The sequence below is a fragment of the Eubalaena glacialis genome, chromosome 17, assembly GCF_028564815.1.
Source record: "Eubalaena glacialis isolate mEubGla1 chromosome 17, mEubGla1.1.hap2.+ XY, whole genome shotgun sequence".
Classification (NCBI taxonomy): Eukaryota; Metazoa; Chordata; class Mammalia; order Artiodactyla; family Balaenidae; genus Eubalaena; species Eubalaena glacialis.
In genome coordinates, this window is record NC_083732.1 from 19,885,195 (window position 1) to 19,898,815 (window position 13,621).

Genomic DNA, 13,621 nt, shown 5'->3' on the forward strand with positions numbered 1-13,621 from the left:
CCAGCATCGTTCTCAATGGCGAAAAACTGAAACCATTTCCACTAAGATCAGGAACAAGACAAGGTTGTCCACTGTCACCACTATTATTCAACATAGTTTTGGACGTTTTAGCCACCGCAATCAGAGAAGAAAAAGAAATAAAATGAATAAAAATTGGAAAAGAGGTAAAACTGTCACTGCAGGTGACATGATACTATACATAGAGAATCCTGAAGATGCCACCAGAAAACTACTAGAGCTAATCAATGAATTTGGTAAAGTAGCAGGATACAAAATTAATGCACAGAAATCACTTGCATTCCTATACACTAATGATGTGTAATCTGAAAGAGAAATTAAGGAAACACTCCCATTTACCATTGCAACAAAAAGAATAAACCTAGGAATAAGCCTACCTAAGGAGACAAAAGACCTGTATGCAGAAAACTATAAGACAGATGAAAGAAATTAAAGATGATATAAACAGATGGAGAGAGATACGATGTTCTTGGATTGTAAGAATCAACATTGTGAAAATGACTATACTACCCAAAGCAATCTACAGATTCATTGCAGTCCCTATCAAACTCCCAATGGCATTTTTCACAGAAGTAGAACAAAAAATTTCACAATTTGTATGGAAACACAAAAGACCCCGAATAGCCAAAGTGATCTTGAGAAAGAAAAACAGAGCTGGAGGAATCAGGCTCCCGGACTTCAGGCTATATTACAAAGCTACAGTAATCAAGACAGTGTGGTACTGGCACTAAAACAGAAATATAGATCAATGGAACAGGATAGAAAGCCCAGACATAAACCCACGCACATATGGTCATCTTATCTTTGATAGAGGAGGCAAGAATATACAGTGGAGAAAAGACAGCCTCTTCAATAAGTGGTGCTCGGAAAACTGGACAGCTACATGGAAAAGAATGAAATTAGAATACTCCCTAACACCATACACAAAAATAAACTCAAAATGGATTAAAGACCTAAGTGTAAGGCCAGACACTATCAAACTCTTAGAAGAAAACATAGGCAGTGCACTCTATGACGTAAATCACAGCAAGATCCTTGTTGACCCACCTCCTAGAGAAATGGATATAAAAACAAAAATAAACAAATGGGACCTAATGAAACTTAAAAGCTTTTGCACAGCAAAGGAAACCATAAAGAAGACGAAAAGACAACCCTCAGAATGGGAGAAAATATTTGCAAATGAAGCAACTGACAAAGGATTAACCTCCAAAATTACAAGCAGCTCATGCAGCTCAATATCAAAAAAACAAACAACCCAATCCAAAAATGGGCAGAAGACCTAAATAGACATTTCTCCAAAGATACACAGATTGCCAACAAACACATGAAAGAATGCTCAACATCACTAATCATTAGAGAAAGGCAAATCAAAACTACAATGAGCTATCACCTTACACCAGTCAGAATGGCCATCATCCCAAAATCTACAAACAATAAATGCTGGAGAGGGTGTGGAGGACAGGGAACCCTCTTGCACTGTTGGTGGGAATGTAAATTGATACAGCCACTATGGAGAACAGTATGGAGGTTCCTCTAAAACTAAAAATAGAACTACCATACGCCCCAGCAATCCCACTACTGGGCATATACCCAGAGAAAACCATAATTCAAAAAGCGTCATGTACCACAATGTTCATTGCAGCTCTATTTACAATAGCCGGGACATGGAAGCAACCTAATGTCTATTGACAGATGAATGGATAAAGAGGATGTGGCACATATATACAATGGAATATTACTCAGGCATAAAAAGAAACGAAATTGAGTTATTTGTAGTGAGGTGGATGGACCTAGAGACTGTCATACAGAGTGAAGTAAGTTAAAGAGAAAAACAGATACCGTATGCTAACACATATACAGAATGTAAAAAAAAAAAAAAAAAAAAAAAAAAAGATTCTGAAGAACCTAGGGGCAGGACAGGAAGAAACATGCAGACATAGAGAATGGACTTGAGGACATGGGGAGGGGGATGGGTAAGCAGGGACAAAGTGAGAGAGTGACATGGAAATGGATACACTACCAAATGTAGAATAGATAGCTAGTGGAGAACACCCACATAGCACAGGGTGAGCAGCTCAGTGCTTTGTGTCTTCCTAGAGGTGTGGGATAGGGAGGATGGGAGGGAGATGCAAGAGGGTGGGGATATGGGGATATATGTATACGTATAGCTTATTCACTTTGTTATACAGCAGAAAGTAACACACCATTTTAAAGCAGTCATACTCCAATTAAGATGTTAGAAAAAAAAAAAATGAATTAAAAAACCAAAAAAACAGAGAATGATTTTATATAGGATGATCTGTAGAATTCTCCAAGAAGGTAAAATTTGGTTTAGGTGACACCATAGTCCTTGAAACAAGTTTAATAGTCACATGAGTATTTTATTTAAAATAAAAGTTTTATTGAGTTATATGTCAGAAACATACAGTTCACGCTTTGCAAGTGTATAATCAGTAGCTTTTAGTATATTCACAGAGTTTTGTATCAATTGATGTTATCTAATTCCAGAATATTTTCATCAACACCCTCCACCCCTGCAAGACCCCGTAGTCATTAGCAGTCACTATTTACCCTCCCAATCCCCAAACCCTGGCAACCACTATTCTACTTTTTGTCTCTATGCTTCTGTCTCTTCTAGACATCTTTTATAAATAGAACCATATAATATGTAGCCTTTTGTGTTTGGATTCATTCATTTAGAATAATGATTTCAAGGTTCGTCCATTTTGTAGCATGTTTAAGAACTTTGTTCTTTTTATGTCCCAGTAATATTTCATTGTATGGACATACCACATTTTGTTTATCATTTATCAGTTTATGGAAATTTGTGTTATTTCTATTTGGGGCTATCATGAATAATATTATGATCATTCCTGTACAAGTTTTCTCTTGGGTATATATTTAGGAGTAGATTTCCTGGGTCATATGGTAACTCTACATTTCATATTTTAAGGAAATACTGAACTTTTTTCCAAAGCAGCTGCACCATTTTACATACCCTTTGCACTGTGTGAGGGTTCCAATTATTCACTGCCTCATCAACACTTATTATTATCTGACTTTTATTGTAGCCATCAAAGTGGGTATGAAATGGTAAATCATTGTGATTTTGATTTGTACAGTATTTCCCTAATGGTTAAGAATATTGAGCCACTTTTCATGTGCTTCTTGACCGTTTGTATTTCTTTGGAGAAATGTCTATTCAAATCCTTAACCATTTTTAAAATTGGCTTGTTTGTCTTTTTATCACTGAGTTGTTAAGAGTTTTTTAATATATTTTTGATACATATATGATATGGAAATATTTTCTCCCATTCTGTGGATTGTCTCTTCTCTCTCTCAATAGTATCCTTTTAAGCTCAACAGTTTTTAATTTTGATGAAGTCCAATTTATCTGTTTCTTCCTTTCATTGTTTATGATTCTGGTGTCATGTCTAAGAAACATTTGTCTAACCAAAGGTCATAAAGATTTACTCCTATTTTATTCTAAGAGTATTATGGTTTTATCTCTTACATTTAGGTTTGTGATCTATTTTGGGTTAATTTTTGTATATAGTGTAAGGTAGTGGTCCAGGTTCACTCTTTGGTATGTAGATATCCCATTTTCCCATTGCCATTTGTTGAAAAAGTTATTCTTTCCATACTAAAATATCTTTTTACCCCCAATTATATTGTAAGGATTTATTGATTTGAGATCCTTTTTATTCTTTAATACAGATATTTACAGCTATAAGTTTTCCTCTGAGCATTGATTTAGCTACATAGAATAAGTTTTGGTAAGTTGTGTTGTTATTTTTATTCATTTTAAATTATTTTTTTAGATGCTCAACATCGCTAATTATTAGAGAATTGCAAATCAAAATTACAATGAGGTACCACCTCACACCAGTCAGAATGGCCATTATTAAAAAGTCTACAAATAACAAATGCTGGAGAGGGTGTGGAGAAAAGGGAACCCTCCTACACTGTTGGTCAGAATGTAAATTGGTGCAGCCACTATGGAGAACAGTATGGAGGTTCCTCAAAAAACTAAAAATAGAACTACTATATGATCTAGCAATCCCACTCCTGGGCATGTATCCCAAGAAAAGTATAATTGAAAAAGATACATACACCCCAATGTTTATAGCAGCACTGTTTACGGTAGCCAAGACATGGAAACAACCTAAATGTCTATCAACAGATGAATGAATAAAGAAGATGTGGTGCATATATATACATTTATATAAATTTATATTTATATATAAATAATGGAATGCTACTCAGCCATAAAAAAAATGAAATAATGCAGCAACATGGATGGTCCTAGAGAAATTATTATACCAAGTGCAGTAAATCAGAAAGAGAAAGACCAATATTATATCACTTATATGTGGAATCTAAAATATGACACAAATGAACTTATTTATGAAACAGAAACAGACTCACAGACATAGAAAACAAACTTATGGTTACCAAAGGGGAAAGGGGTGGGAGAGGGATAAATTGGAATTTGGGATTATCAGGTACAAACTACTACATTTATAAAATGAACAATAAGGTTCTACTGTATAGCACAGGGAATTATATTCAATATCCTGTAATAAACCATAATGGAAAAGAAAAAAAGTATTTTTCTAAATTCTCTTGTGATTTTTTGATCATTGTTTATTTAAGAATGTATTGTTTAATTTCCACTTATTTGTGAGTTTCCCACGTTTCCTTTTGTAACTGATTTTTAGTTTCATTTCATTATGGTTGCAGAACATACTTGGTTATCATTTCAATTCTTCAAAATTGTTTAATCTAATTTTATGGCCTAACATATGGTCTACCCTGGAGAATGTCCCATGCACACTAGAGAAGAATGTTTATTCTGCCTTTGTTGGGTGGGTGTCTGTTAGGCCTAGTTGGTCTATAGTGATGTTCAGTAAGTTCCTTCTGTCTAGGTTTTCTATCCATTATTGAAAGTTTGATATTGAGGTCTCCAGGTATTTGTATTGAATTGATTTACTATTTCTCCCTTCAATTCTGTCACTGTTGCTTCATGTATTTTGGGACTCTGTTGTTAGATGCATATATTTTAAAAATTATTATGTCTTTCTTATGTGTCAATTATTTTAATTTGTCACTCTTTGTCTATATTCTAGTAACGATTTTTAGCCAACATTTGTTATTTGTTGATTTTTTGATGATAGCCATTCTGACAGGTATGAAGTGATATCTTGTTGTTTTTATATGTATTTCTGTAATAATTGGGGATGTTGAGCATCTCTTCATGTGACTGTATGTCTTCTTTGGAAAAATGTCTACTCAGGTCTTCTGCCCATTTTCTGATTGCATTGTTTTTTGATATTAAACTTGGTTAAGTTTATTCTTAGGTGGTTTATTCATTTTGATGTGATTTCAAACAGGACTTTTTAAAACTTTCTCTTTCTGATAGTTCTTTATTAGAATATAGAAAAGCAACAGATTTCTATATATTAATTTTGTATCCTTCTACTTTGCTGAATTCATTTATTACTTCTAACAGTTTTTGGGTGGAGACTTTAGGGTTTCCTATATAAAGTATCATGTCATCTGCAAATAGTGACCGTTTTATTTCTTCCCTTCCTACTTATATGCCTTTTATTTCTTTTTCCTGTCTGATTGCTGTGGCTAGGACTTCCAGTACTATATGAAACTGAAGTGGCAAGAGTGGGCCTTCTTGCCTTATTCCTGAGTTTAGAGGATGGCTTTTAGCTTTTCACTGTTGAGTGTGATGTGGGTCCATAACAACTTAATTTTAATGTTATACAAAAGCTTTGCTCCATACATTCCCTACTCTTTATATGCATACAATTTACACATTCATGTAATTAAAGCCAATCAACACAGTTCGATAATATTGTTTTATGCAGTTGTCTTTTAAATCAGATAGAAGAAGCAAAGAGTTATCAAATATACATTTTACTATATTTTACATTTACCTATGTGTTTACCTTTACTGGTGCTCTTCACCTACATGTGGATTTGAGTTATTGTCTAGTGTCTTTTCATTTCATCCTGAAGGACTTCCTTTGGTATTTCTTGTAGGGCAAGTTTGCTAGTGACAGATTCTCTCAGTTTCTGTTTATCTGGGAGTATCTCCTTTGTTTTAAAGCATAATATTGTAAATTAAGTGTTTTAGAGCTTTAAAGGTCCAGCAAGCCATTTATTTGACAATATTTTTGGAGAAATCTTAAAACTCAAATAACAACCCATTTAAAGAAACTAATTTTTAAAAATTTTAAATCAACTTTATTGGTATACAATAAACTGTATCCATTTAAAGTGAAAAATTCAGTGAGTTTGACAAATGAATACATCTTTAAAAACATCCCCCAAGTCACTAATTTTTCCTTTTTATTGATGAGTAATATTCCATTGTATGATAGGTCACACTCTGTTTATCTGTTCACCTGCTGATGGCCTTTTGGGTTGTTTTCAGTTTGGAGCCAGTGTGAAGAAAGTTCCGATGAACATTTGTGTGCATGACTGTGTGGCATATGTTCTCATTTCTCTTACATAGATACCTAGGAGTAGAATGCTTTGGTCTTATGATAAATTATATTTATTTTATAAGAAACTGAAGATCAGTTTTCCAATTTGGTTGTACAATTTTACATCTCCCCCAACCATGTATGAGAATTCCTGTACTTCACACCCTCCCCAACAATCAATATTATCTCTTTTGTTTATTTGTTTGATTGTTTAAGCTTTAGCCATTCTAGTGGATGTGAACTGGTACCTCATTGTGGTTTTAATTTGCATTTTCTTAATTACTAATGATGTTGGGTATCTTTTCATGTGTCTATTGGCCATTCATATACCTTTTATATCATGTGTCTGCTCAAATATTTTTCCAATATTGAGTTGTTTGTTTTCCTATTTTTGAGTTGTAAAAGTTCTTTATATATTCTAGATACAAGTCTTGTATCCTATGTGAATTTTGCAAATATTTTCTTCCAGTGGGTGGCTTGTCTTTTTATTGCTTAACAATGTCTTTTAAAGAGCAAAGGATTCTAATATTGATAAAGGTCAGGTTAGAGTTTTTATGGTTCTTGTTTTTTGTGTTCTATCTAAGAAATTTCTGCATATCCCACAGTCACAAAGATTTTCACCTATGTTTTCGTCTACAAGGTTTATAGTTAGTTTTAACAGTCTATTTTAATTTCATTGTAGTGACTGGTGTGATATAAGGGTGAAATTCCACCCACCCCCAAAAGATAACCAATTGTTCTAGCACCATTTATTGAAAATATTTTTTTATTCCTCATCAAATTGCTTTGGTGATTTTGTTGATCCTTTGGCTGTCTACATGCAGTTTCATTCTTGGACACTATTCTGTTAACTAAGTTCTTTCTACATATGTGTATCCTTTAACCTGTACCACAAAGTCTTCCTTACTGTAGCCTTGTAGAAAGTCTTGGAATTAGGTAGCATAAGTCCTCTGTGTTTGTTTTTCTTCTTTTAAAATTACTTTGTCTATTTTCACGTTGCTTGCATATCCACATAAATTTTAGAAGCAGTGTGTCAATTTCTTCAACAAAAGCCTCCTGACAATTTTTATTGGGATTTTCTGAATCTATAGGTCATTTTAGGGAGAATTTACATCTTAACAATATTGAGTCTGCCAATTTATTATCATGGTATATTTCCTCATTTATTTAACTCTAATTTCTCTCAGTCATATTTTGCACTTTTAATGTGGAATTCTTACATATCTTTTGTTAAATTCATTTTAAATGGTATTCTAGTTTTTGATGTTGCTGTGTCAAATTTTAATTTCATTTTCCAATCAGTTGCTTATAGCTAATAAAAATTAAATTGATTTTTGAATTTTAACCATGAGTCCTTCAACCCTGCTAAATTTGTTAGTTCTAATGCTTGTTTTATAGATTATTTAGTATTTTCTACATAAACAATTATGTTCTCTGCAAATAGACATGGCAGTTCTTGTTTATTTCCAGTCTTTATATTCATTTCATTTTATTGCCCTATTGCAATAGCTGGACCTTCAGTATAATGTTAATACAAGTGTAGAGAGGAGAGCAGCATCCTTGTCTTTTTCCAAATTAAAGAGAGAGAGTTGAATATTTTACCATTACATGTAACATTGTTTATGGGTTTTTTTTCATAGATACCCTTTATCAGATTAAGGAAACTTCATTCTATTTCTTATTTTATTGAGAATTATAAATAGGTTCAAATTTTGTTAACTGATCTTTCTGCTTCTACTGAAATGAACATGTTTTTTCCCTCCTATTTTTAATATGGTGAATTGTATTGATTGATTTTTGAAAATTAAACCAACTTGAATCTTTGGAATAAATTCTACTTAGTCATCATGTTTTAAACTTATATATTGTTAGATTAATTTCAGAATATTTTATTATTTTTTATAAGTTTTTTGGGGATATTGATCTTTAATAGGCTTTTAATATACTGGCATTTATAAATATATTTGGTAATTTCTTTGTCAGGTTTAGGTATTAGGGTTATGCTGACCTGCTGAAATAAAACTAGTTGGGAAGTATTTTCTTCGGAATGAATTTTTACAAAGTTGCTGTTGGATTAGCTGTTTTAATATAAATAATTATTCATATGTCAATGGACTCAAATAGGAACAACAGGGCAGGTATAATTGATGGACTTCACACCCATCTCAGAGAGACTAGAAGTTTTGTAGATGTGTAAACACCTCTGGATGAAGTTCAACGAAGATTCATTCCTCTGTTCTTTCACTTTCTTTTATCCCTCCTTCCCTCTGTCCCTAATTCTTTCACTTACTATTGATAAGTACATATGGAACAAAGCCTTCATCGAAGAATGTTTTATTTAAGCAAGTGAAGCTATTCAATATGTAGCCTTAAATATTCATGGTACATTAGATTCTACCCCAACCTAAAGGAGCTTTTTGTTGAGGTCCTCAAATCATACACACTAAGAAAGTGGTGCTTATTAATCGTGCAGATTTCTATTTGAGAATTTCCTCTACTCTGACCTGAGTCTCAGGTCCAGTGAAAAATCCTCGTGTCACTTGCCCACAATTTACCCCGAAGGGTGGAAAAATAATAGACATCACAATGTTTCCCGATTTCCTAATCTTCAGTACTCTATGCCTCCCATGGAAGAATCCCTTCTTTTTTTTTTTTTTTTTGTATTCTTAGAAGGGATAGTAATGATAATAATTCTAGTAATAGCAGCTAATATTTATTTAGTTTTTGTTTCATTTCTGACACTGGCATGTACTAATTTTATCCTTATAATAACCCTGTCAAGTAACATTATCTCAATTTTCTGAAGAGAAAACAGGAGTGTAGAGAAGTTAGATAAAACTTAACTGATTCACATAGCTATAAGTGACAGAATTTCTTAGGCAATAACTTGTTCTTAACGGAGCAGTAATATGTAAGACTTTCTGACCTCACATAAATACACTAACTTTGAGAATAGTTATAAAATTTGGATGATTATCATCTTATTATTTCTTTTTCTTTTTTGTTCTCGATCCTTTTCTGTTTATTTTAAAAAATTTTTTAATGGAATATAGTTGATTTACAATGTTGTGTAAGTTTCTGCTGTACAGCAAAGTGAATCAGTTATACATATACATATATCCACTCTTTTTTAAGATTCTTTTCCATATAGGCCATTACAGAGTACAGAGTACAGTTCCCTGTGCTACGCAGTAGGTCCTTATTAGTTATCTATTTTATATATAGTAGTGTTTATATATGTCAATCCCAGTCTCCGAATTTATCCCTCCTCCCCTTACCTGCTGGTAACCGTGAGTTTGTTTTCTACATCTGTAACTCTATTTCTGTTTTGTAGATAAGTTCATTTGCACCCTTTTTGTTTAGATTCCACATACAAGCAATATCATATGATATTTGTCTTTCTCTGTCTGACTTACTTTAGTCCCTCCCCACCTTTTAGTAATATTTTGGTTTCAAGTGAGAGAAACTCAATTCAAACTAGCATAAGCAATATATTAAATTTGTTGACTCCTGAAAGAAGAAAATGCTGGGGAGGCTTATCACAGAAACAGCAACAACAACAACAAAAAACTAGAAGAATCATGATGTCAGGGGCAGGTACTTAGGTTTTTAGAGTTACCGGATTTTTCCCCCTCTTTTTCCTTCTACCCTTTCCATTTCATCTCTCCACTTGTCACTTCACATTTTAACATGGTATTTAATATCTTCTCTTGTAAATAGACACTCTTCTCATGTGGCCAGGGCTGTGCTGCCATCTGAAAGCCCAAGGGGTAAAGGATCCACTTTGAAAAGGTCATAGGGTTGTTGGCTGGATTCACTTTCTTTTTTTTTTTTTTTTTTATAATTTTATTTATTTATTTTTGGCTGCATTGGGTCTTCATTGCTGCGCGAGGGCTTTCTGTAGTTGTGGCGAGCGGGGGCTGCTCTTCGTTGCAGTGCACGGGCTTCTCATTGCAGTGGCTTCTCTTGTTGCCAAGCACGGGCTCTAGGTGTGCGGGCTCAGTAGTTGTGGCTTGCGGGCTCTAGAGCACAGGCTCAGTAGTTGTAGCATATGGGCTTAGTTGCTCCACGGCATGTGGGATCTTCCTGGACCAGGGCTCGAACCCGTGTCCCCTGCATTGACAGGCGGATTCTTAACCACTGTGCCACCAGGGAAGTCCCTGGATTCACTTTCTTGAAGTCTTTCCGTTGGACTGAGGCCCTCAGTTTCTTGCTGTCTATCGGAAGGACGCTGTCATTTCCTCACCACGCAGGCCCTGCTATGTGGTGGCTTACTTCATCAAAGCCAGCAATGGACAGAGTCAATAGAGAGTTTTATAGCAAGATGGAAGTTATAATCTTACATAATGTAATCATGGAAGTGACATCCTATGAACTTTGTCATAGTCTAATGGTCAGAGGCAAGTCACAGTTCCTGTTCAACCTTAAGGGGAGGGAATGATAAAGGGACATTATTACCAGGAATGAGGATAATTGAGTGCTACCATTTGGATTATTAAAACTGACCCCAGGGATAAGGGGGGTTATAATCTATGAATGCTCAAGCTTGGGTCAGTTATCCTTCCTCTAGGACCACAGAGGCAGCATGTGTTACCACAGAAAGAAAAGCAAAGAAAATTTTCTGTGGAGAAAAAATGGTTACCCCATCCCAAATTAGGGGTCCAAAATTAGGTCTTATCTACTTTTTCAAAACTAATTTTATTTATATCAATTTTTGTAAGCCATATTTTAAACTCATATGAGAAATTATTATTTGAAGAACTTTGGTCCTGATCCTCAATTTATGAGTTTTATAGTTGGAAAGGCATACCATGAATCTGACTTGAAATGTTGAATTGATCAAAATATGTTCATTGTTACTATATATTTGTATTAATCATAGAGAACAGCTGTCCCTAGACCAAGAATTTGTTTGCAAAACAGACAGTGTTGGCAATTAAGGCATCATATAGTGTAATAATAAATCTTTGTTTCTACTTAAAAAGTTTTAATAACTTTGAGGATCTATTATATTCTATGATTTTGTGCTAGGAGCTTTCCTGTATTATATCTCCTTTACTTCTTATAACAATCCTGGTTTTTAAAAAAATGGAACGGTTGCCATTTTTATAATAGGAAGTATTAAGGCACCATGGATCTATATTAGCCAGCAAAGATGAATTAGAAGGAACTATAGAAATATGGGGGGAAACCTAAACAACGTTATGTCTCAGAAGGGTTGATCAATTGTATAATATGTGGTTTGAGAGCTCTTGTAATCTTCAGACAAAATGTTTCAATAGTGTTTAGTAATATGGAGGTCACTGGTGACTTTAGTGAGAAGATGAAGTCAGCAGAGTAAGGGAGACAGAAGCCAATGAGGAGTGTATTGGTGAAAAGATTGGATTGAGTTCATAGTTTTCAGGAAATTGAGCTATAAAGGGAAGAAAGCAGACAAGGGATAATAATTGGGGGAAGAAAATTTTGGCATTTTGTTCCTATTATTATTTTTTTGATAAGTGTGGTGATTTTCAGGTTTGAGCAGCCTGATCAACTTAAATGCTAATCGGAAGGATCATATAAGCAGCAAGAGAGAAAAGATACAGGAAAGGAATTATCTTTGGTTTCTGAGAGGAGATTGGGATGTAATTCAGAACACAGGTGGAGCACTTGGTTAGAGACACAAAGTTCTTAAGTTTTGAGGCCAAGTCTTGACCCAGGTTTTAATCACAAAAAGGGTAAATCACTTTGAGAGGATTACAAACATTTTCACACTTTCCCCTCACTTTCCATAGACATGGCCAGAAATTTTTTTTTCTCAGCTAGTTTGTCTATTATTCCCCCAGAGGCTCTTTTAAATCAACCAAAAAGTAAAATGAAATATGAATAAATATGGGAAAACTGGTGTTTTTGGTGTGTTAACAGATCTGCTTGAATAGAGACTAGATATTAAGGGAAGAAATTCAAAGAGGTGGTAATTACTTGAGGAACAGTTCCAAGTCAGTTCTAGTTTTAAAGTCCTTATTTTAGGCAGAAAATAATATGAGCAAAAGGAAGCAAGAGACAAGTCAGAAGGTCATAATGAGATTATCCTCAAAGCTTGGATTATTTAAACCAGTTTTGAAGGTCACCAAATTTCCCTGTCAAGACATTGTATAGATGGCATTAAAAATTGTTACCAGAAAAACAGCTTCCATTGTCAGTAATGATTCAGTTATCCACTCCCAGGTATATACAAGACAAAGAAGCTTCCTGCTTTCAATTAGTACTTTACTGTTGTTTATGTTGTTATTAAAGAACATACATAACATTTTAAATGCAATAAAACCACCTTCAGTAATGATTTGTGATACCTATAATTAATTTTGTGATCTCAACAAGCCACACAATTGCTCTGAATTTTAGATTCCTTTCCACTAAAATAGTAAATGTATACAGTGATCTCTAAGGTTCCCTTGACCTTATCAAATTGCATGTTTTTAAGTTCATAAAATCTTTCCATAGGAAAAGTGACACACCTAAAAGACTCAATGAAGAAACCCTCCTGTCTAGGAAGGGTTCCCTGTGATGGTCAGGGCAGTGTAGGGGGGTGGCAATGAGAAGACTGGATATTAGCTCTGCCAAAACCAGTAGAAGGAGTTTACTTTCCAGACACTCCATAGGCATTATTCATATCCTATGTTAGTGATAGAGAAAAGGAGTCAATTTATTAACTAGGTTAATTTTCAGTAACTTTGGACAATGATGCTAATCTAGAGTCTCAGCCTCTTCATTTTACAATGGACCGACCTTTAAGGAGTTGATGAAGAGTCAGTGAGAGGGTCGGGTGCAGGTGAAGCATTTATCTGTACAGTGGCTGCACGTGATACACACTTAAGAAAAGTTCACTCTGATTTTTCAGTGGGGGTAAATGGTTTGCTTAATACCACAAAGCCAGAACGTGGTAGGATTTAAATCAAAGCAATTCTTCCAACTCCAGCCACTTTCTGCTGCACCCTGTCTCTTGAATGAAAATGACCAGCATCGAGAATTCCATTGCCTAATTTTCCCAAGTGTGCACACGGATGTACACGTGCACCCATCACTAACTTGCCGCATCTCTCATGGGCCTTCTCACTTTTCAG